The 22,495-nt window shown below is 49.5% G+C and overlaps 5 non-coding genes across 5 annotated transcripts; all 5 read left to right on the top strand.

The window, feature by feature from the left end:
• The first annotated feature begins 9,526 nt into the window (after positions 1 to 9,526).
• TRNAA-AGC (transfer RNA alanine (anticodon AGC)) lies at positions 9,527 to 9,599 on the top strand. Its single transcript has one exon. It is a non-coding gene; the product is annotated as a tRNA-Ala (tRNA).
• A 778-nt stretch (positions 9,600 to 10,377) lies between these two features.
• On the top strand, positions 10,378 to 10,467 carry TRNAY-GUA (transfer RNA tyrosine (anticodon GUA)). The gene is given in 2 exon segments: positions 10,378 to 10,414; positions 10,432 to 10,467. It is a non-coding gene; the product is annotated as a tRNA-Tyr (tRNA).
• A 3,075-nt stretch (positions 10,468 to 13,542) lies between these two features.
• Positions 13,543 to 13,615, top strand: TRNAA-AGC (transfer RNA alanine (anticodon AGC)). Its single transcript has one exon. It is a non-coding gene; the product is annotated as a tRNA-Ala (tRNA).
• Positions 13,616 to 14,389: 774 nt separating this feature from the next.
• TRNAY-GUA (transfer RNA tyrosine (anticodon GUA)) lies at positions 14,390 to 14,479 on the top strand. Its single transcript is given in 2 exon segments — positions 14,390 to 14,426; positions 14,444 to 14,479. It is a non-coding gene; the product is annotated as a tRNA-Tyr (tRNA).
• A 2,476-nt stretch (positions 14,480 to 16,955) lies between these two features.
• Positions 16,956 to 17,028, top strand: TRNAA-AGC (transfer RNA alanine (anticodon AGC)). The gene has a single exon. It is a non-coding gene; the product is annotated as a tRNA-Ala (tRNA).
• The last annotated feature ends 5,467 nt before the right edge of the window (positions 17,029 to 22,495 follow it).

Here is a 22,495-nt window from a genome sequence, read left to right as displayed (position 1 = left end):
CACCTTTCAAGGTCACCATGAAATTCTCCAGTTCACGTTGATCTGTGCACTGCACTCTCCAATCATTCTTATCATCCCATAGCTCATCGCCAACAATCCATGTATCCACCAGCGGACTGGCATGATTCAGTTTAATTTGCCATACCACCAGCTGTCTTGCTTCCTGAAACTCAGCCGGAGGCCAGAGGTCCTCTGCAGCTCTACCTGTCACCCAGGGGATCCTGAGACCAAAAGACTTAGTATGGAAGGAACCCTGGCAGTCTCCATAAGAACATGAGACTGGCCCTACTGGGTCAGACCAAAGGTCCATCCAGCCCAGTATCCCGCCTTCCAACAGTGGCCAGTGCCAGGTGCCCCAGAGGGAATGAACAGAACAGGTAATCATCAAGTGATCCATCCCCAGTCACTCATTCCCAGCTTCTGGCAAACAGAGGCTAGGGTCCCCACTACTTTCCCAATTGCCTTGGGAATATCTGCCAAGTATCAGGCTTTAGCAGATGTTGCTGGGAAAAACAAACAGGCTGACATCTTGCCACCACATTGCAGTTACAACTGCCCCACTGATGTCCAGTCTGGAATGGAGATCCTTTCAGTCAAATCTATTCCCTCTCAGAACCAGATCTCTAGGATCTCTAGAGCTATCGCAAGGAAAATCTACAATAGTATTTCATCTATCCTCTGTGTCCCTGGCTGAGGGTGTGATCTTCTTTGTGACTAAGAAATATGGCTCCCTGCATCCTTATGTGGAATACCAGGCATTAAATAAAGTTACAGTCCAGAACTAGTACCCCTTACCTCTTAATAATGGGCGCATGGAAAGAGTGAGCTCTGCCAGAGTCTTCATTAAGCTGGATCTTTGTGTAGCCTATCATCTAGTTTGGATATGAGGAGACAAGAGGAGCCAGTCTAGAAGGAACCTTCTGGAAGCCTCTGTATTGGGTTTCCACAGCTGGTATAGGCATTTCAAATATCAGGTCATGACTTTCAGCCTGTGCAACCTCTTGGCAACCTTTCAGCACTTCATTAGTGATATCTTCCAAGACATGTCGGACCAATTTGTGGTCCTTTACCTTGATGAGAGCTTCATTTTTTTCTGATGATCAGGATCTTTGTGACTGACTTGGCACTGCATCTTAGAAAGACTCCGGCAAAAACATCTGTATGCGAAACATGAAAAATGCAAGTTCCACTGGGTCCTGTCACCTCCTGGTTGGATCTCAGTTCCTAGTCTAGGTTCCCAGAGACCATAAAAACCTGAAGTAGCTCAGGAAGGCCAGGCACCTCAATCAGCACTAGATCCATTTGTCTCTTTTATTCCCGATTTGACTTTGTTGTAACCCGTCAACTAGAAATGGGCTAGAAATGGGAAAGCAAAAAGGAGCACCTTGAGCCTGATGAGGAACTTCCCTCCACAGTGCTTAAGGCATCCAACTTTGTCAATGGGTCAATGTGACAGCGATCTAATGTCCATCATGCTGTCTCATGATTCCTTCAAGACCCAGATCTGCCAGACCCCGGAAAACACAGATGTTCCATTTAGTTCGAAATTCAGGCTGCAGGATGGCTTCATCTATCACAAGGATCTTATTTATGTTCCAGAAGGCCAGCCTAGACTCCCGGTTCTTCTCTGGACTCTTTCCATTTTCCCCACATCTTTCTTAAAATGTGACACCCAGAATTGGACACAGCTGAGGTATCACCAGTTCTGAGTGGGACAATTACCTCCCATGTCTTACATGCGAGAATTAGATAAAGTTCATGGAGGAAAGGTCCATCAATGGGTATTAACGAGGATGGTCACAGATGCAACCCCATGCTCTAAGTGTTCCAAAAACTTACTACTGGGAGCTGGGACTGGATGACCGAGGATGGATCATTTGATAATTGCCCTGTTCTATTCATTCCTTCTGAAGTATATGGCACTGACCACTGTCAGAGACAGGCTATTGGACAAGATGGACCATTGGTCTGACCCAGTGTGGCCGTTCTGATGTTATTTGATTTTCCTTTCCAAGTGTAGTACCATCAATAATTACTCTGAGTACATTTTTTTCAACTAATTGTGCACCTGTCTTACAGCAATTTCCTCTAGACCACACTTCCTTTTGTTTGTATATAAGAATGTCACGTGGAACTGTGTCAAAGGGCTTACTAAAAATCATGCTAGATCAACATGTGCCCTGCAATGGGTCTCCAGGTGTACTTTCTCCACTCCACCGTTCTGGAGGCATATCTGTACTCCTTCCTTCTCATGCACCTTCCTTGGAGGGTGGGGTGGGGTGGGGTGGGGTGGGAGGGGAAGACTGCCCATATGGACATCCCTTAGTTTCTTCTCATTGCACCTGTCATAAACAGATAACTAAGGGTTAATGTTCTTTTACCTGTAAAGGGGTAACAACAGTAACCTGAAACACCTGACCAGAGGACCAATCAGGAAACAAGACTTTTTCAGATCTGGGTGGAGGGAAGTTTGTGTGTGAGTTCTTTGTTCTTTGTCTTGTGTCTGACCCTCTCGGCTCTGAGAGTGATCTTTTCTGTCTCCTGCCTTTCTAATCTTCTGTTTCCCAGGTGTAAGTACAAAGAGACAAGACAGTAGGTTTATATTGTTTGTTTTTTGTATTTACATGGGTGTAGTTGCTGGAATGTGTTAAATTGTATTCTTTGTGGATACGGCTGTTTATTCATATTTCTTTTAAGCAATTGACCCTGTATTTGTCACCTTAATACAGAGAGACCATTTTTATATATTTTTCTTTCTTCTTATAAAGCTTTCTTTTTAGACATGTTGGAGTTTTTCTTTAGTGGGAATTCCAGGGAATTAAGTCTGCAACTCACCAGGGAATTGGTGGGAGGAAGAAGTCAGGGGGAAAATCTCTTTGTGTTAGATTTACTAAGCCTGACTTTGCATACTCTCTGGGTGAAGAGGGAAGTACTTGTATTTCCAGGACTGGAAACGGGGAGGGTGGAGTCCCTCTGTTTAGATTCACGAACCTTGCTTCTGTGTATCTCTCCAGGAACCCAGGGAGGGAACACCTGGAAGGGAGAAGGGGGGGGAAATGGTTTATTCCCCTTTGTTGTAAGACTCAAGGAATTTGGGTCTTGGGGTCCCCAGGGAAGGTTGTTGGGGGGACCAGAGTGCCCCAAAACACTCTAATTTTTTGGGTGGTGGCAGCTTTACCATGTCCAAGCTGGTAGCTAAGCTTGGAGGTTTTCATGCTAACACCCATATTTTGGACGCTAAGGTCCAAATCTGGGAAAAATGTTATGACATGGTGTGCAGCGTTGTGGGATAGATAGAATCCAGAAGCCAGTAGGAATATTATATTTTTCTTTTCTCTGCTAGTGGCTTTTAAGCAGAGAGGGTTTGGTTTTAAAAGGAACCAGAGAGAAATTTTTTTTCTTTCTGTTCTCTCCTGGCAGTAGCTTGCATATTAAGCAAGGAACCATTAAGCTGTGACAAATGGGTCTTTTGTCAGACAATAGCACTCCCATTGAGAGTCAAGTATCCAGCAATACACATGCAAATAAAGTGGTTTTTCTGGTTTACTTTACATTTAAAAGATTAGCTAGATGAAGAAAGGGAAAAAGGCATTGTTGCTAGGCGGACCGCAGGAGGCAACAGAGAAGCTGCAGTTCAGACAATAAACACCAGAGGGAGCCTCAGCACAAGAAAGCAGAAAACATGATCTCCAAGGAAAGCCTAAGGCAGGAGCGAGCACGGCAACAAGCCATAGACAAAGAAAATGAACATAAGAGACGGATAGAACTAATTAATGCAGAACTAGCCAAGGAAGAGGCAGCCCACAAAAGAAAACAACAAGAAGAAGACGCTGCTCACAGAAGGAAACAAGAAGAAGAAGAGGTGGCCCACAGAAGGAAACAAGAAGAAGAAGAGATGGAAAAACAACAAAAAGAAAGTGAAGAGAGGGAAAAACAGAGAAAACATGAACTGGACTTAGCGCAGGCTGGGCAGCATGCTCCAGCCAATCCTAACAACGTTTCGCCAATTATAGTTCCACATACCAAGAAATTTCCCACCTACAAGGCAGGTGATGACACTGAGGCCTTGGAAAATTTTGAAAGAGCCTGTCTTGGGTACATGGGCATCTCCAGTGGTTCTGGTACCCAAACCAAATGGGGAAATACGCTTTTTCTTGGACTACTGTAAGCTAAATGTGGTAACTTGTCCGGACAACTATCCAATGCCACGCACCGATGAGCTATTGGAGAAGTTAGGACGTGCCCAGTTCATCTCTACAATAGACTTAACTAAGGGGTACTGGCAAGTACAGCTAGATGAACCTGCCAAGGAAAGGTCAGCATTCGTCACTCATGCGGGGGTGTATGAATTTAATGTCCTTCCTTTCGGGCTGGGAAATGCACCCGCCACCTTCCAGAGGCTGGTAGATGGTCTACTAGCAGGACTGGGAGAATATGCAGTTGCATACCTCGATGATGTGGCCATTTTTTCAGACTCCTGGCCCGAACACCTACTACACCTGGAAAAGGTCTTTGAGCGCATCAGGCAGGCCGGACTAACTGTTAAGGCCAAAAAGTGTCAAATAGGCCAAAACAGAGTGACTTACCTGGGACACCAGGTAGGTCGAGGAACCATAAACCCCCTACAGGCCAAGGTGGATGCTATCCAAAAGTGGCCTGTCCCAAAGTCAAAGAAACAGGTTCAATCCTTCTTAGGCTTGGCCGGGTACTACAGGCGATTTGTACCACACTACAGCCAAATTGCTGCCCCACTGACCGACCTGACCAAAAAGACCCAGCCAAATGCAGTTAAGTGGACTGATGAGTGTCAGAAGGCCTTTACCCAACTTAAGGCAACGCTCATGTCAGACTCTGTGCTAATGGCCCCAGACTTTGACAAGCCATTCCTAGTAACCACAGATGCATCTGAGCGTGGTATAGGAGCAGTCCTCATGCAGAAAGCAACGGATCACAACTTCCATCCTGTCATGTTTCTCAGCAAGAAACTGTCTGAGAGGGAAAGTCACTGGTCAGTCAGTGAAAAGGAATGCTACGCCATTGTGTACGCCCTGGAAAAGCTACGCCCATATGTTTGGGGACGGCGGTTCCAGCTACAAACTGACCGTGCTGCGCTAAAGTGGCTTCATACTGCCAAGGGGAACAACAAGAAACTTCTTCGTTGGAGTTTAGCTCTCCAAGATTTTGATTTTGAAATTCAGCACATCTCAGGAGCTTCTAACAAAGTAACTGATGCTCTCTCCCGTGAGAGTTTCCCAGAATCCAGTAGTTAAAAAGTGTTCTTAAAATGTAAAAGTCTGTTAGTTATATACTTAGTGGTATATGTAAGGTGCATGTGTTGTATTAATCTGTTTATTTTAAAGTTCTAGGAGGAAATCGCTGCCAGTGAGGTTCCCCACTGTCTGCAATTTGGGGGGCGTGTCATAAACAGATAGCTAAGGGTTAATGTCTCTTTTACCTGGAAAGGAGTAACCTGAAACACCTGACCAGAGGACCAATCAGGAAACAAGATTTCTTTTCAAATCTGGGTGGAGGGAAGTTTTGGGTGTGACTTCTTTGTTCTTTGTCTTGTGTCTGGGCCCTCTCGGCTATGAGAGTGACTTTGCTATCTCCTGGCTTTCTAATCTTCTGTTTCCAAGTTGTAAGTACAAAGATAGGAAGACCATAGGTTTATATTGTTTTCTTTTGTATTTACATGTGTGTAGTTGCTGGAATGTGTTAAATTGTATTCTTTTTGGATAAGTCTGTTTCTTCTTCTTTTTTTCTTTTAAGCAAATGACCCTGTATTTGTCACCTTAATACAGAGAGACCATTTTTATGTCCTTTTCTTTCTTTTTATATAAAGCTTTCTTTTTAAGACCTGTTGGAGTCATGGGGAAATCTCTTTGTGTTAGATTTACTAGCCTGACTTTGCATACCCTCTGGGTGAAGGGCAGAGGGAAGAGATTAGATCTCTCGGTACTTGTGTTTTCCAGGACTGGAAAGAGGGAGGGTGGAGTCCCTCTGTATAGTTTCACGGAGCTTGCTTCTGTATATCTCTCCAGGAACCCAGGGAGGGAACACCTGGAGGGTAGGGGTGGGAAGGGAAATGGTTTATACCCCTTTGTTGTAAGACTCAAGGAATTTGAGTCTTGGGGTCCCCTGGGGAAGGTGTTGGGGGAGACAACAGTGAGCTAGGCACTGTATAAATCCCTGGCTGGTGGCAGCGTTATCGGGTCCAAGCTGGTAACTAAGCTTGGAGATTTTCATGCTAACACCCATATTTTGGACGCAAAGGTCCAGATCTGGGAAAAATGTTATGACAGATGGTCTCTGGAAAGGTATATTTGGTTGAAAGGAGTTGACAGTGCGTGGCGGAGGTGGCGGGTCTCTTGGTGTGGGCATTAGGAATTAGCTCAAATGGTAGAGCGCTTGCTTAGCATGCGCGAGGTAGTGGGATCGATGCCCGCGTTCTCCAGTCTCTTGCTCTTTCTCCTGTTCTCATCCCCGCCCACCTGCACCATTTATGTCTGCGCAGAAAGGAGCGTTGTGGTCCACTCTTGGCTTGGCAGTAAGCCTTTTGTCCCGAGGGAGCAAAAGGGGCAACTTCTCTTTCAGGAGTGTGTGTGCGTGTGTGTGTGTGTGAGTTCTCTTCTGTTGCCAGTTGCTTTGCGTTTGTTTTTCCTGAGGTAGGCGTGGGGGGCCGAGTCAGGTGTGAAAGGGTATGAGCGGGAATGTGTCAGTAATTGACGAAGGGGAAGGGGAATGGACTGTGAAAATGTTGTGGTTTAAAAGGCCCCGTAGAAGGCAGGCAGGAGGCCCTGAACATGTTTTCCATTGCACCATCGTCCCTTTTCTGTGTGGGAATCAGGGCTGGGGTCCCAACATTGTGCTGCGCGTGCTTGAGACAATCCCGGGTCCCTTGTGGGTCAGGGGGAGGATGCGGCGTCCCGGCTAGGAGACAGGGCTAACGTCGTGCCCCCGGCGTTCCGTTCTTACCTTGCGGCCTTGTCTTCGTGCCAGGGCTGTTAGGGAGCCTTTGAGCGGTAGCTGTGTGCGGGCTTCCCGGTGGGTGAATTGAGGGTAAACTTGGCGGCTGCCGAGCCCCCGGGGCAGCCGTGAGGATGAAGGGCTAGGTGTGTGTCGCTTATTCCTTTCAAGGGCTGGGCAGAGGCAAGCCTATAATTATGCCTAAGTGCCAGTGGCAGTTCTGCCTGACACCTTGAGTGACTCGTGTCCCTTTGCTCCTGTCTTCCTTCGATAGCTCAGCTGGTAGAGCGGAGGACTGTAGGCTTCGTTCCCCTGGGAATCCTTAGGTCGCTGGCTGAACTCCGGCTCGAAGGAGTGGGCTTTTCTTTCCTCGGTTACACGCTCTTCTTTAGAGCGCCCACTCTGGCCACCGCCATTTTCCCTCCATTCGTGCGAGACTGGCCGCTGGAAGTCTGCTGCATTTAAAGCACCACTTGCCACTACTTTCATCTACCATGCCTGTTTCCAAGTACCTAGGCCACGGTTTACGCCTGTATAGGCAGAGTTCCTTTCTCTTCACCCTCCCCCACTCACAGCGTAGACATCTAACTATGGATCTCGGGCTTCGGAGTGGCATTTCTCACCCTGGTAGCGGGGCGCCTTTGTTCTTAACAGAGACCGGCCGTAGCTATGTCCCCAAGCCATCTCCGTTTTTTTTTGCATGGGGCAGAGGTGCCGCGGGGACGTAGTTTCTGGTGGCAGGGAGTGGGCTAACGTAGGGTGGGGGGATAGGAAAGGCCCTTTAGTGGCTGAGAGTGCCTTGTCCTTCAGGCTCAACCGATTGTGTGCACAGCTGACGGTGGGTTATTATGCTCCCCGTTGTAGCAATGTGTGCGTTTCAGTGGTTTGCTCTCTCTTTGTCCATCTTTCCCCAGCGTCACAGAGCTCAGTTTATGGAATAGTGTGAGGGAGCGGTTCCATTTCTTTCCGTTTTGGGCTTTTGTCCATCCCATTGGTAGAGCTGGGATTTCTTTGGGAAACCATGACTGCACAGAGTGTGTAAAAGGCTTCTGGCGGAGAATTGCTACAAGCCCGATCTGGCGGACTTTCTGGCAAGGAGCTGCCGGGCTATGCGTAGATAATCCGAAGCTTTGCTCTCCTCAGCCTAGGCGGGCAGGGAGGCAACTCGTCCCCTTTCCTTTGCCGTTTTTGCTCTTCTTGTTGTCATGAGCAGAGGCATTAGGTGTGTGTGGGAGTGCAAAGCCTGGGCGTGTGTGAGTTTCTGTGATGGTCTCTGGAAAGGTGTATTTGGTTGAAAGGCAAGAAAGGGGAGCAGCGTTCTTTGCTATGCCAGGTGTCCTTGTTGAGCGGAGGTCCTTTCCGAGGGGGTGTGCAAGCATAAAGGTAGTTTGTTTTGCGGTGTGAAGCGTGTGACGATGCGGTTCTGGCGGGACCCAACTGGGAGTGCCAATTCAGGACCAATTGCTCAAACAGGGCAGTCACAGCCCAAGGCTGGGGTTTTTCCACCTCTAAGGCAAACCAAACCAGCCAGACAAAAATGACTTCGGTTTCACCCACTGGCTAAGCACAAGTCACACAAGCAATTTCCTTAGACAGTCCAGTCTCCCAGTATCACCACCAGTGCCACTCGTCTTGGGGATGAATGGTTATGAAAACCAACACCCCAGTAAAAGAAAAAGGTTCTCTCGATCCCAAAGGACCAAGCCCCAGACCCAGGTCAATAGACACATCAGATCTTACCCACAAATCACGCTGTTGCCAATCCTTAACATCTAAAATCTAAAGGTTTAGTCATAAAGGGAAAAAGGTAGAGGTGAGGGCTAGAAGTGGTTAAAGGGAATCAATTACATACAGTAATGGCAAAGTTCTTAGTTCAGGCTTGTAGCAGTGATGGAGTAAACTGCAGGTTGAAATCAAGTCTCTGGAGAACATCCCCCGCTGGGATGGGTCATCAGTCCTTTGTGTAGAGCTTCAGTTTGTAGCAAAGTCCCTCCAGAGGTAAGAAGCAGGACTGAAGACCAGATGGAGGTGAGGCATCACCCTTAGATAGGCACTTGCAGGTGTAAAAACACTTCTTTGTTCTTACTGTGGAAAATTACAGCAAAATGGAGTTTGGAGTCACATGGGCAAGTCCCTGCATACTTTGCTGAGTCACAAGGCGTATCTGCCTCCTCTCAATGGGTCGATTGTGTAGCTGATGGTCCTTAATGGGCCATCAAGCAGGCTAAGCAGAGCTAACACCCACTTGTCTGGGATCTTTCCCAGTAACACAGCGCAAGTTTGAAATATAGACAGTATACAGCCAATATTCATAACTTCAACTACAACATGATACAGACATAGAGACAGCATAATCATAACCAGTAACCCGTAACCTGGTCTTAGACACCTTATATGACCCCCTTTACATAGGATCTGGTGCCACTACAGGACCTTGGTTGCAACCCATGTTCTATATGGTCCCAGTTTATATTAATAACGTCACAAAGCGATCGCTGGATGGGGTTTGTGCTGAGTTGACAGTGTGTGGTGGAGGGGGCAGGGTGCGTGGTGTGGGCAGGGGGTATTAGCTCAAATGGTAGAGCGCTCGCTTAGCATGCGAAAGGTAGCGGGATCAATTCCCGCATTCTCCAGGCTGTTGCTCTTTCTCTTGTTCTCATCCCCACCCACCTGCACCATTTCTGTCTGCGCAGAAAGAAGCGTTGCGGTCTGCTCTTGGTTTGGCAGTAAGCCTTTTGTCCCGAGGGAGCAAAAGGGGCAACTTTTCTTTCAGGAGTGTGTGTGTGTGTGTGTGTCTATGTGAGTTCTTTTCTGTTGCCAGTCGCTTTGCGTTTGTTTTTCCTGAGGTAGGCGTGGGAGGCCGAGTCAGGCGTGAAAGGCTATGAGCGGGAATGTGTCAGTAATTGACGAAGGGGAAGGGGAATGGACTGTGAAAATGTTGTGGTTTAAAAGGCCCCGTAGAAGGCAGGCAGGAGGCCCTGAACATGTTTTCCATTGCACCATCGTCCCTGTTCTGAGTGGGAATCAGGGCTGGGGTCCCAACATTGTGCTGCGCGTGCTTGAGACAATCCCGGGTCCCTTGCGGGTCAGGGGGAGGATGCGGCATCCCGGCTAGGAGACAGGGCTACCGTCGCGCCCCCGGCGTTCCGTTCTTACCTTGCGGCCTTGTCTTCGTTCCAGGCCTGTTAGGGAGCCTTTGAGCGGTAGCTGTGTGCGGGCTTCCCGGTGGGTGAATTGAGGGTAAACTAGGCGGCTGCCCAGCCCCCGGGGCAGCCGTGAGGATGAAGGGCTAGGTGTGTGTCGCTTATTCCTTTCAAGGGCTGGGCAGAGGCAAGCCTATAATTATGCGTAAGTGCCAGTGGCAGTTCTGCCTGACACCTTGAGTGACTCGTGTCCCTTTGCTCCTGTCTTCCTTCGATATCTCAGCTGGTAGAGCGGAGGACTGTAGGCTTCGTTCCTCTGGGAATCCTTAGGTCGCTGGTTCAACTCCGGCTCGAAGGAGTGGGCTTTTGTTTCCTCGGTTACACGCTCTTCTTTAGAGCGCCCACTCTGGCCACCGCCATGTTTCCCTCCATTCGTGCGACGAGACTGGCCGCTGGAAGTCTGCTGCATTTAAAGCACCACTTGCCACTACTTTCATCTACCATGCCTGTTTCCAAGTACCTAGGCCACGGTTTACGCCTGTATAGGCAGAGTTCCTTTCTCTTCACCCTCCCGCACTCACAGTGTAGACATCTAGCTATGGATCTCGGGCTTCGGAGTGGCATTTCTCACCCTGGTTGCGGGGCGCCTTTGTTCTTAACAGAGACCGGCCGTAGCTATGTCCCCAAGTCGTCTCTGTTTTTTTTTTGCATGGGGCAGAGGTGCCGCGGGGACGTAGTTTCTGGTGGCAGGGAGTGGGCTAACGCAGGGTGGGGGGATAGGAAAGGCCCTTTAGTGGCTGAGAGTGCCTTGTCCTTCAGGCTCAACCGATTGTGTGCGCTGCTGACGGCGGGCTATTATGCTCCCCGTTGTAGCAATGTGTGCGTTTCAGTGGTTTGCTCTCTCTTTGTCCATCTTTCCCCAGCATCACAGAGCTCAGTTTATGGAGTAGTGTGAGGGAGCGGTTCCATTTCTTTCCGTTTTGGGCTTTTGTCCATCCCATTGGTAGAGCTGGGATTTCTTTGGGCAACCGTGACTGCACAGAGTGTGTAAAAGGCTTCTGGCGGAGAATTGCTACAAGCCCGATCTGGCGGACTTTCTGGCAAGGAGCTGCCGGGCTATGCGTAGATAATCCGAAGCTTTGCTCTCCTCGGCCTAGGCGGGCAGGGAGGCAACTCGTCCCCTTTCCTTTGCCGTTTTTGCTCTTCTTGTTGTCATGAGCAGAGGCGTTAGGTGTGTGTGGGAGTGCAAAGCCTGGGCGTGTGTGAGTTTCTGTGATGGTCTCTGGAAAGGTGTATTTGGTTGAAAGGCAAGAAAGGGGAGCAGCGTTCTTTGCTATGCCAGGTGTCCTTGTTGAGCGGAGGTCCATTCCGAGGGGGTGTGCAAGCATAAAGGTAGTTTGTTTTGCGGTGTGAAGCGTGTGACGATGCGGTTCTGGTGGGACCCAACTGGGAGTGCCAATTCAGGACCAATTGCTCAAACAGGGCAGTCACAGCCTGTCATAACTTAGTCCCAGCTTTGGACCTTAGCGTCCAAAATATGGGGGTTAGCATGAAAACCTCCAAGCTTAGTTACCAGCTTGGACCTGGTACGGCTGCCACCGCCCAAAAAATTAGAGTGTTTTGGGGCACTCTGGTCCCCACAAAAACCTTCCCTGGGGACCCCAAGACCCAAATCCCTTGAGTCTCACAACAAAGGGAAATAATCCTTTTTCCCTTCCCCCCTCCAGGTGCTCCTGGAGAGATACACAGAAGCAACCTCCGTGAATTCAAGCAGAGGGAGTCCACCCTCTGTAATTCCAGTCCTGGAAACAAAAGCACTTTCCTCTTCACGCAGAGGGAATGCAAAATCAGGCTAGCAAATCCAACGCACACAGATCTCCCCCTGATTTCTTCCTCCCACCAATTCCCTGGTGAGCTGCAGATCCAATTCCCTGGAGTTTCCCCACTAAAGAAAAACTCCAACAGGTCTTAAAAAGAAAGCTTTATATAAAAAGAAAGAAAAATACATAAAAATGGTCTCTCTGTATTAAGGTGACAAATACAGGGTCAATTGCTTAAAAGAATATTGAATAAACAGCCTTATTCAAAAAGAATACAAATCAAAGCACTCCAGCCACTATAGACATGTAAATACAAAAACAACAAAACCATGTTTGGTACTCACACTTGGAAACAGAAGATTAGAAAACAGAAATCACTTCTCAAAGCTGAGAGAAAAGCAGGCAGACAGACAAAGACTCAGACACAAACTTTTCTCCACCCAGAGTTGAAAAAATCCAGTTTCCTGATTGGTCCTCTGGTCAGGTGCTTTAGGTGAAAGAGACATTAACCCTTAGCTATCTGTTTATGACACAGCCCAAGGCTGGGGTTTTTCCACCTCTAAGGCAAACCAAACCAGCCAGACAAAAATGACTTCGGTTTCACCCCACTGGCTAACCACAAGTCACACAAGCAATTTCTTTAGACACTCCAGTCTCCCAGTATCACCACCAGTGCCACTCGTCTTGGGGATGAATGGTTATGAAAACCAACACCCCAGTAAAAGAAAAAGGTTCTCTCGATCCCAAAGGACCAAGCCCCAGACCCAGGTCAATAGACACATCAGATCTTACCCACAAATCACGCTATTGCCAATCCTTTAGAATCTAAAATCTAAAGGTTTAGTCATAAAGGGAGAAAGGTAGAGGTGAGGGCTAGAAGTGGTTAAAGGGAATCAATTACATACAGTAATGGCAAAGTTCTTAGTTCAGGCTTGTAGCAGTGATGGAGTAACCTGCAGGTTGAAATCAAGTCTCTGGAGAATATCCCCCGCTGGGATGGGTCATCAGTCCTTTGTGTAGAGCTTCAGTTTGTAGCAAAGTCCCTCCAGAGGTAAGAAGCAGGATTGAAGACCAGATGGAGGTGAGGCATCACCCTTAGATAGGCACGTGCAGGTGTAAGAACACTTCTTTGTTCTTACTGTGGAAAATTACAGCAAAATGGAGTTTGGAGTCACATGGGCAAGTCCCTGCATACTTTGCTGAGTCACAAGGCGTATCTGCCTCCTCTCAATGGGTCGATTGTGTAGCTGATGGTCCTTAATGGGCCATCAAGCAGGCTAAGCAGAGCTAACACCCACTTGTCTGGGATCTTTCCCAGTAACACAGCGCAAGTTTGAAATATAGACAGTATACAGCCAATATTCATAACTTCAACTACAACATGATACAGACATAGAGACAGCACAATCATAACCAGTAACCCGTAACCTGGTCTTAGAGACCTTATATGACCCCCTTTACATAGGATCTGGTGCCACTACAGGACCTTGGTTGCAACCCATGTTCTATATGGTCCCAGATTATAACAATAACGTCACAAAGCGATCGCTGGATGGGGTTTGTGCTGAGTTGACAGTGCGTGGCGGAGGGGGCAGGATGTGTGGTGTGGGCATGGGGAATTAGCTCAAATGGTAGAGCGCTCGCTTAGCATGCGAGAGGTAGCGGGATCGATGCCCGCATTCTCCAGGCTGTTGCTCTTTCTCCTGTTCTCATCCCCACCCACCTGCACCATTTATGTCTGCGCAGAAAGGAGCATTGCGGTCCGCTCTTGGCTTGGCGGTAAGCCTTTTGTCCCGAGGGAGCAAAAGGGGCAACTTCTCTTTCAGGAGTGTGTGTGTGTGTGTGTGTGTGAGTTCTTTTCTGTTGCCAGTCGCTTTGCGTTTGTTTTTCCTGAGGTAGGCGTGTGAGGCCGAGTCAGGCGTGAAAGGCTCTGAGCGGGAATGTGTCAATAATTGACGAAGGGGAAGGGGAATGGACTGTGAAAATGTTGTGGTTTTAAAGGTCCCGTTGAAGCCAGGCAGGAGGCCCTGAACATGTTTTCCATTGCACCACCGTCCCTGTTCTGAGTGGGAATCAGGGCTGGGATCCCAACATTGTGCTGCGCGTGCTTGAGACAATCCCGGGTCCCTTGCGGGTCAGGGGGAGGATGCGGTGTCCCAGCTAGGAGGCAGGGCTAGCGTCGCGCCCCCGGCATTCCGTTCTTACCTTGCGGCCTTGTCTTCGTGCCAGGCCTGTTAGGGAGCCTTTGAGCGGTAGCTGTGTGCGGGCTTCCCGGTGGGTGAATTGAGGGTAAACTAGGCGGCTGCCCAGCCCCCGGGGCAGCCGTGAGGATGAAGGGCTAGGTGTGTGTCGCTTATTCCTTTCAAGGGCTGGGCAGAGGCAAGCCTATAATTATGCGTAAGTGCCAGTGGCAGTTCTGCCTGACACCTTGAGTGACTCGTGTCCCTTTGCTTGTGTCTTCCTTCGATAGCTCAGCTGGTAGAGCGGAGGACTGTAGGCTTCGTTCCCCTGGGAATCCTTAGGTCGCTGGTTCAACTCCGGCTCGAAGGAGTGGGCTTTTGTTTCCTCGGTTACACGCTCTTCTTTAAAGCGCCCACTCTGGCCACTGCCATGTTTCCCTCCATTCGTGCGACGAGACTGGCCGCTGGAAGTCTGCTGCATTTAAAGCACCACTTGCCACTACTTTCATCTACCATGCCTGTTTCCAAGTACCTAGGCCACGGGTTACGCCTGTATAGGCAGAGTTCCTTTCTCTTCACCCTCCCGTACTCACAGCGTAGACATCTAGCTATGGATCTCGGGCTTCAGAGTGGCATTTCTCACCCTGGTAGCGGGGCGCCTTTGTTCTTAACAGAGACCGGCCGTAGCTATGTCCCCAAGTCGTCTCTGTTTTTTTTTTTGCATGGGGCAGAGGTGCCGCGGGGACGTAGTTTCTGGTGGCAGGGAGTGGGCTAACGTAGGGTGGGGGGATAGGAAAGGCCCTTTAGTGGCTGAGAGTGCCTTGTCCTTCAGGCTCAACCGATTGTGTGCGCTGCTGACGGCGGGCTATTATGCTCCCCGTTGTAGCAATGTGTGCGTTTCAGTGGTTTGCTCTCTCTTTGTCCATCTTTCCCCAGCGTCACAGAGCTCAGTTTATGGAGTAGTGTGAGGGAGCGGTTCCATTTCTTTCCGTTTTGGGCTTTTGTCCATCCCATTGGTAGAGCTGGGATTTCTTTGGGCAACCGTGACTGCACAGAGTGTGTAAAAGGCTTCTGGCGGAGAATTGCTACAAGCCCGATCTGGCGGACTTTCTGGCAAGGAGCTGCCGGGCTATGCGTAGATAATCCGAAGCTTTGCTGTCCTCGGCCTAGGCGGGCAGGGAGGCAACTCGTCCCCTTTCCTTTGCCGTTTTTGCTCTTCTTGTTGTCATGAGCAGAGGCGTTAGGTGTGTGTGGGAGTGCAAAGCCTGGGCGTGTGTGAGTTTCTGTGATGGTCTCTGGAAAGGTGTATTTGGTTGAAAGGCAAGAAAGGGGAGCAGCGTTCTTTGCTATGCCAGGTGACCTTGCTGAGCGGAGGTCCATTCCGAGGGGGTGTGCAAGCATAAAGGTAGTTTGTTTTGCGGTGTGAAGCGTGTGACGATGCGGTTCTGGTGGGACCCAACTGGGAGTGCCAATTCAGGACCAATTGCTCAAACAGGGCAGTCACAGCCTGTCATAACTTAGTCCCAGCTTTGGACCTTAGCGTCCAAAATATGGGGGTTAGCATGAAAACCTCCAAGCTTAATTACCAGCTTGGACCTGGTACGGCTGCCACCGCCCAAAAAATTAGAGTGTTTTGGGGCACTCTGGTCCCCACAAATACCTTCCCTGGGGACCCCAAGACCCAAATCCCTTGAGTCTCACAACAAAGGGAAATAATCCTTTTTCCCTTCCCCCCTCCAGGTGCTCCTGGAGAGATACACAGAAGCAACCTCCGTGAATTCAAGCAGAGGGAGTCCACCCTCTGTAATTCCAGTCCTGGAAACAAAAGCACTTTCCTCTTCACCCAGAGGGAATGCAAAATCAGGCTAGCAAATCCAACGCACACAGATCTCCCCCTGATTTCTTCCTCCCACCAATTCCCTGGTGAGCTGCAGACCCAATTCCCTGGAGTTTCCCCACTAAAGAAAAACTCCAACAGGTCTTAAAAAGAAAGCTTTATATAAAAAGAAAGAAAAATACATAAAAATGGTCTCTCTGTATTAAGGTGACAAATACAGGGTCAATTGCTTAAAAGAATATTGAATAAACAGCCTTATTCAAAAAGAATACAAATCAAAGCACTCCAGCCACTATAGACATGTAAATACAAAAACAACAAAACCATGTTTGGTACTCACACTTGGAAACCGAAGATTAGAAAACAGAAATCACTTCTCAAAACTGAGAGAAAAGCAGGCAGACAGACAAAGACTCAGACACAAACTTTTCTCCACCCAGAGTTGAAAAAATCCAGTTTCCTGATTGGTCCTCTGGTCAGGTGCTTTAGGTGAAAGAGACATTAACCCTTAGCTATCTGTTTATGACACAGCCCAAGGCTGGGGTTTTTCCACCTCTAAGGCAAACCAAACCAGCCAGACAAAAATGACTTCGGTTTCACCCCACTGGCTAACCACAAGTCACACAAGCAATTTCCTTAGACACTCCAGTCTCCCAGTATCACCACCAGTGCCACTCGTCTTGGGGATGAATGGTTATGAAAACCAACACCCCAGTAAAAGAAAAAGGTTCTCTCGATCCCAAAGGACCAGCCAATATTCATAACTTCAACTACAACATGATACAGACATAGAGACAGCACAATCATAACCAGTAACCCGTAACCTGGTCTTAGAGACCTTATATGACCCCCTTTACATAGGATCTGGTGCCACTACAGGACCTTGGTTGCAACCCATGTTCTATATGGTCCCAGTTTATATCAATAACGTCACAAAGTGATCGCTGGATGGGGTTTGCGCTGAGTTGACAGTGCGTGGCGGAGGGGGCAGGTCTCCTGGTGTGGGCATGGGGAATTAGCTCAAATGGTAGAGCGCTCGCTTAGCATGCGAGAGGTAGCGGGATCGATGCCCGCATTTTCCAGGCTGTTGTTCTTTCTCCTGTTCTCATCCCTGCCCGTCTGCACACAAAGGAGCATTGTGGTCCGCTCTTGGCTTGGCGGTAAGCCTTTTGTCCCGAGGGAGCAAAAGGGGCAACTTCTCTTTCAGGAGTGTGTGCATGTGTGTGTGTGTGTGAGTTCTTTTCTGTTGCTAGTCGCTTTGCGTTTGTTTTTCCTGAGATAGGCGTGGGAAGCCGAGTCGGGTGTGAAAGGGTACGAGTGGGAATGTGTCAATAATTGACGAAGGGGAAGGGGAATGGACTATGAAAATGTTGTGGTTTAAAAGGCCCCGTTGAAGCCAGGCAGGAGGCCCTGAACATGTTTTCCATTGCACCACCGTCCCTGTTCTGAGTGGGAATCAGGGCTGGGGTCCCAACACTGTGGTGCGCGTGCTTGAGACAATCCCGGGTCCCTTGCGGGTCAGGGGGAGGATGCGGCGTCCCGGCTAGCAGGCAGGGCTAGCGTCGTGCCCCCGGCGTTCCTTTCTTACCTTGCGGCCTTGTCTTCGTGCCATGCCTGTTAGGGAGCCTTTGAGCGGTAGCTGTGTGCTGGCTTCCTGGTGGGTGAATTGAGGGTAAACTAGGCTGCTGCCCAGCCCCCGGGGCAGCCGTGAGGATGAAGGGCTAGGTGTGTGTCGCTTATTCCTTTCAAGTGCTGGGCAGAGGCAAGTCTATAATTATGCATAAGTGCCAGTGGCAGTTCTGCCTGACACCTTGAGTGACTCATGTCCCTTTGCGCCTGTCTTCCTTTGATAACTCAGCTGGTAGAGTGGAGGACTGTAGACTTCGTCCCCTTAGAAACCTTAGGTCGCTGGTTCAACTGCGGCTCGAAGGAGTGGGCTTTTGTTTCCTCGGTTACACGCTCTTCTTTAGAGCGCCCACTCTGGCCAACACGATGTTTCCCTCCATTCGTGCAAGACTGGCCGCTGGAAGTCTGCCGCATTTAAAGCACCACTTGCCACTATTTTCATCTACCACGCCTGTTTCCAAGTACCTAGGCCACAGTTTACGCCTGTATAGGCAGAGTTCCTTTCTCTTCACCCTCCTGCACTCACAGCGTAGACATCTAGCTATGGTGCATGGGCAGCATGCGGAGCTTTCCTGATTGCCCCTAAACCTAGGGGCCAGAGATGCCGGCTACCTCCAGGGATCTGGTCAAAGCCAGGGCAGGCAGAGAGCCTGCCTTAGCCACACTGCGCCACAGAGCAGACTTTTAACAGCCTGGTCAACAGTGCTGAGGGGAGACACCAGTGTCCCTTATCGACCAGACGTTGCAGTCAAAAACTGGATGTCTGGCAACCCTAATTGGAGGTTTACAGAAGGTGTTTAGGGTCTTCAGAAGGAAAACTCAGAACAGATACCATTTCCCACTCGCGTTACACTTAAACCATGAGGCAAAACAGAAGCCTCTGTTCTGTCAGAAGCGCCAGCTGAATTGCTTTTTCAATTGTAGTCAACAAACCAGATTGCCATAAGCTGAACTTTAAGACCCTCAAGTACACTGGACAAATTGGAGGAAAAGCATCGAAAAATCTTGATTATGTCTTTTTCTTAGTCTCCAACCCAGTGCTTTCAGTTCATCTGGCCTGCCAAGTTGTGACACCATCGCATCCGAGAAAAGCTGAGATTTTCATAAGCTGCACATGCAATTTTCTTGCTCAGGAGAAGTGGAGTGGAAGCTCATCTTTGCACATTTCTGATGCTTTGTAGTCTAAGACTGGGCAATGATTGCTGTATAATTATGAGAGCATGGGGCTAAAACAAACATTTTCTGAGTTCTATTCCCAATTGCCACCGACTTGTGGTGGGATTTTGGGCAAATTCTTTAGCTTCTTTCTACCTCTGTTGATCCTTCTGTATAAATAGGAACAGCACTGGGACAAATTCCCAGCCACTGAGGACTTCATAACTGTCCCCATGCTGCACACCACGGCCACTAGGAACTTCACAGTGCGGGGTAGAACTCAGATTGTTTTCTGCTCCCAAAGTGAGGCCCCTAACACATTAAAATAAATAAATATAAATATACTGAGATATACCTATATCTCACAGAACTGGAAGGGACTCTGAAAGGTCATTGAGTCCAGCCCCCTGCCTTCACTGGCAGGACCAAGTGCTGATTTTTGCCCTAGATCCCTAAGTGGCCCCCTTGATGATTGAATTTACAATGCTGGGTTTAGGAGGCCAATGCTCAAATGACTGAGCTATCTCTCCCCCACTCTGATATGAGGAGACTCATTGTTAGTTGTTAGCAATATCTGGCCTGTCAGGGTTCCCTCCCCCCCCCCCGAACTCTGGGGTACAGATGTGAGGACCTGCATGAAAGACCCCCAAAGCTTATATTCTAGCAGCTTAGGTTAAAAACTTCCCCAAGGCACAAATTTCTGTCTTTGGACAGTATTGCTGCCACCACCAAGTGATTTAAACAAACATTCAGGGATGGGTCACTTGGAATCCCTAATTCCCCCAAAATATCCCCCCAATACCCTTCATCCCCTTCCCTGGGGAGGCTTGAGAATAATATATAAACTAACTGCCTTAGCAATGTGCGTACAGACCAGATTCATCTTTAGGACACTGAAATCAATCAGGTTCTTAAAAGAACTTTATTATAAAGCCTCTGTTTTCAAGAAGCTGGGAATGGGTGACAGGGGCTGGATCACTTGATGATTCCCTGTTCTGTTCATTCCCTCTGGGACACCTGGCACTGGCTACTGTTGGAAGACAGGATACTGGGCTAGAAGGACCCTGGGTCTGACGCAGTAGGGCCATTCTTATGTTCTAAAATGTGGTTTCTGTCTCCGCTGTTGATACTCAGTTACACCCTCACAGCTGGAGAAACACAGGCTGGGCTCAGAGCATCCTAACTCAGCAGAAGGAAAACTGCCAGAAACTTTGTGCTGGTTCCCATTTGGGGTGCAGTCCCCATTAGGGACTGACCCACTGAGTTCCCACTCCTGCCATGGGTTTCTTTGTGGTGACTGCAGATATCTAGCTGTTTTAATATCTGTGTAATTCCCATGCAGTTCCTGAAGGTGGCATCCATGCACCATAATGCTCAGCATCACAGTGGAGGAAGGTAGGGTGAGTGAATGAGGTGTTGAACTTTTTTTAAACTTGGTTTTACATTCATTATTTAATTAGAGGACAGTGAAACAACTGGGGGTGATGGGACTGTAACATCAGAAACGGGGCAAGGAGCTTGCAGCTCTGGAAGAGAAGATCACTTTGCAGAGCTAGGCATGCACCCAACAAACATCCGTTCCCCGCACACCTTCCCATCCAGATTCAAGCACGTACCTGTCCGCTCCCCGCTGGATGCAGCAGAGTCCCTCTCCCTTCCCTAAGCTCATTCTGCTCTCTTGAAATCAGAGACCTCTCGCACCCGTCACTTGTCTTGTCCCACAGAAAAAATGGCCAGTGGCAAACACCACGTCGTTGCTCACTGGTATGTGTTTGGATGAAGTTTACCATTAGCAAACAGTAAGCTTCACCAGTCAAGTGGCAATATAACAAAAACACCTTATTGTCATTTGGACACTGCATACAAGAGGACAGAGCTGTGGTTGCTCTGAGAGCACTTAACAGGCCGCACTTTCTGGGTGTTAAATCTCACGTTCGCCATTTGGTTAACGTGAGTTTAACACACTCGACAGGAATGGGGTGGGGTGTTTAGGCTCAGTCACAAAGAGAAGCAGACTGAGGGGACACCCCATTTTCCTTCAGCCTCATCTTGGTGGGGTAACCCAGACAGCATTCTGCCCCAGGAGTGACGGTCTAGTCCCAGGAGAGGTGTCTCGGGAAGCTAGGCGGCTGATGGGTTAAAGCCGTTGTGGTTGCATCCTGGATTGGAGAATAGCAGTAATTACTGTGCAGATAGCTCGGCACGTCACTGGAGAAGGCTCATCCAATCTCTTCGGGGCAGGCAGAGGTTTAGAAAACTCATTTGATGGAAATAACCACATGCGGTTTTCCTGGATGGGAGCGGTGCTGCAAGGAAAGTTCATTGCACCTTTACTTGCAATGCCACGCGACTTTAACCTTACAGCTGGAGTCTGATGGCCTGAAGCCAAACTGCCAGGACCTGTAACATAAGCAGGCTCAAGGCAGAATAGGACTCGGATGGGAGACACCCCCCCCCCCACCAGAAAGCCCAGGTGTTGCTGATATAGTAGGTGACACTCTTCCCTGTGCACCTGCATCCACCGGGCGGTTGCTCTGTGCCCCAGTGCAGATGAAAGGGGTTGTGTAACACGTACAGTTCCTGCTTCTGGAAGGCATGAGCTCAGCACTTGGGCCCAGATGAAGGCGTTTGCAATGGCTGGAGGCGGAGCTGCCTCCGTTACCAATGCAGCAGTGCAAGAAGCGCCAGGCCAATCGTTCCTGACCCCGCCCGGGCTGCTCTCCTCCTGGCTGGCTGAATCAAGAGCTTTCCCTGCTGCCTGCTCTCGCCGTGCCCAACACGGCCTTGTAACGCCAGCCACAACAAGCCGGCAGCGTGGGGCCGCCCTTGGGCCTGGCCTCAGCTAGGTGCCAGCCGGTGGCAATGGGTCAGCGGTGGAGGAAAGCAGCAGTGGCCATCTGACAGCACAGCCGCTCCCTGTCTGCTTCTGCAGTGACTCGGAGCCTCCAGCTCCCCTGTGGGGTGCTAGGGCATTCAGGCAGTTTGCGGCTGCCACCGGAGAGCAAATATGCATAGAGCAGACAGCAGGCTTGCTGCCCCTCCCAGAGGCGTTGATGGGCATGGAGGGAATAGAACCATGAACGTGACACACAGGTTAGGGAGGAGAGAACAGCGCTGGGTCCAGCCTGGGGTGTGCGGCTGGGATCCTCAATGCTTTGGTGCAACACGGAGGGTATTTCAGGTGAAGCCAGGCAGTTGGCACAAGGCTGGTTCATAGTCGCATGTAAAGGCGCACGGCCGGGGCTCGACCCTCCCTGAGGAGGAGGGGAGCAACACCGGCCTCGATACACGTCGTTTACGTCAGCCCCTTTCTTCAGGGCTGAGTGAAGCTGCACAATCGCTCGGGGCCCCGGCCTTCTGCTATAGGGCGGGGCAACAAACACAAAGTTATAGAGGCTCAGACCCTTTTGGCTCAGGGCTGAGCAACAATAGTTCAGGCAGCTCGAGCCCTTTGGGGCAAGACTGAGCAGTGACACAGTTAAAGGGGGCCCAGCCCTTGGTTCGGGCGGGGCACCAAACACACAGTTACATAGGCTCAGACCCTCGTGGCTCAGGGTCGAGCAGTCAATAGTTCAGGCAGCTCGAGCCCTTTGGGGCAGGACTGAGCAGTGACACAGTTAAAGGGGGCCCAGCCCTTGGTTCGGGCAGGGCACCAAACACACAGTTACAAAGGCTCAGACCCTCGTGGCTCAGGGTCGAGCAGTCAATAGTTCAGGCAGCTCGAGCCCTTTGGGGCAGGACCGAGCAGTGACACAGTTAAAGGGGGCC

Source organism: Gopherus flavomarginatus, chromosome 2, assembly GCF_025201925.1.
Source record: "Gopherus flavomarginatus isolate rGopFla2 chromosome 2, rGopFla2.mat.asm, whole genome shotgun sequence".
In the NCBI taxonomy this organism is placed as follows: Eukaryota; Metazoa; Chordata; order Testudines; family Testudinidae; genus Gopherus; species Gopherus flavomarginatus.
The sequence above is the reverse complement of the archived record's forward strand: the minus strand, read 5'-3'. Positions and strand labels throughout refer to the sequence as shown.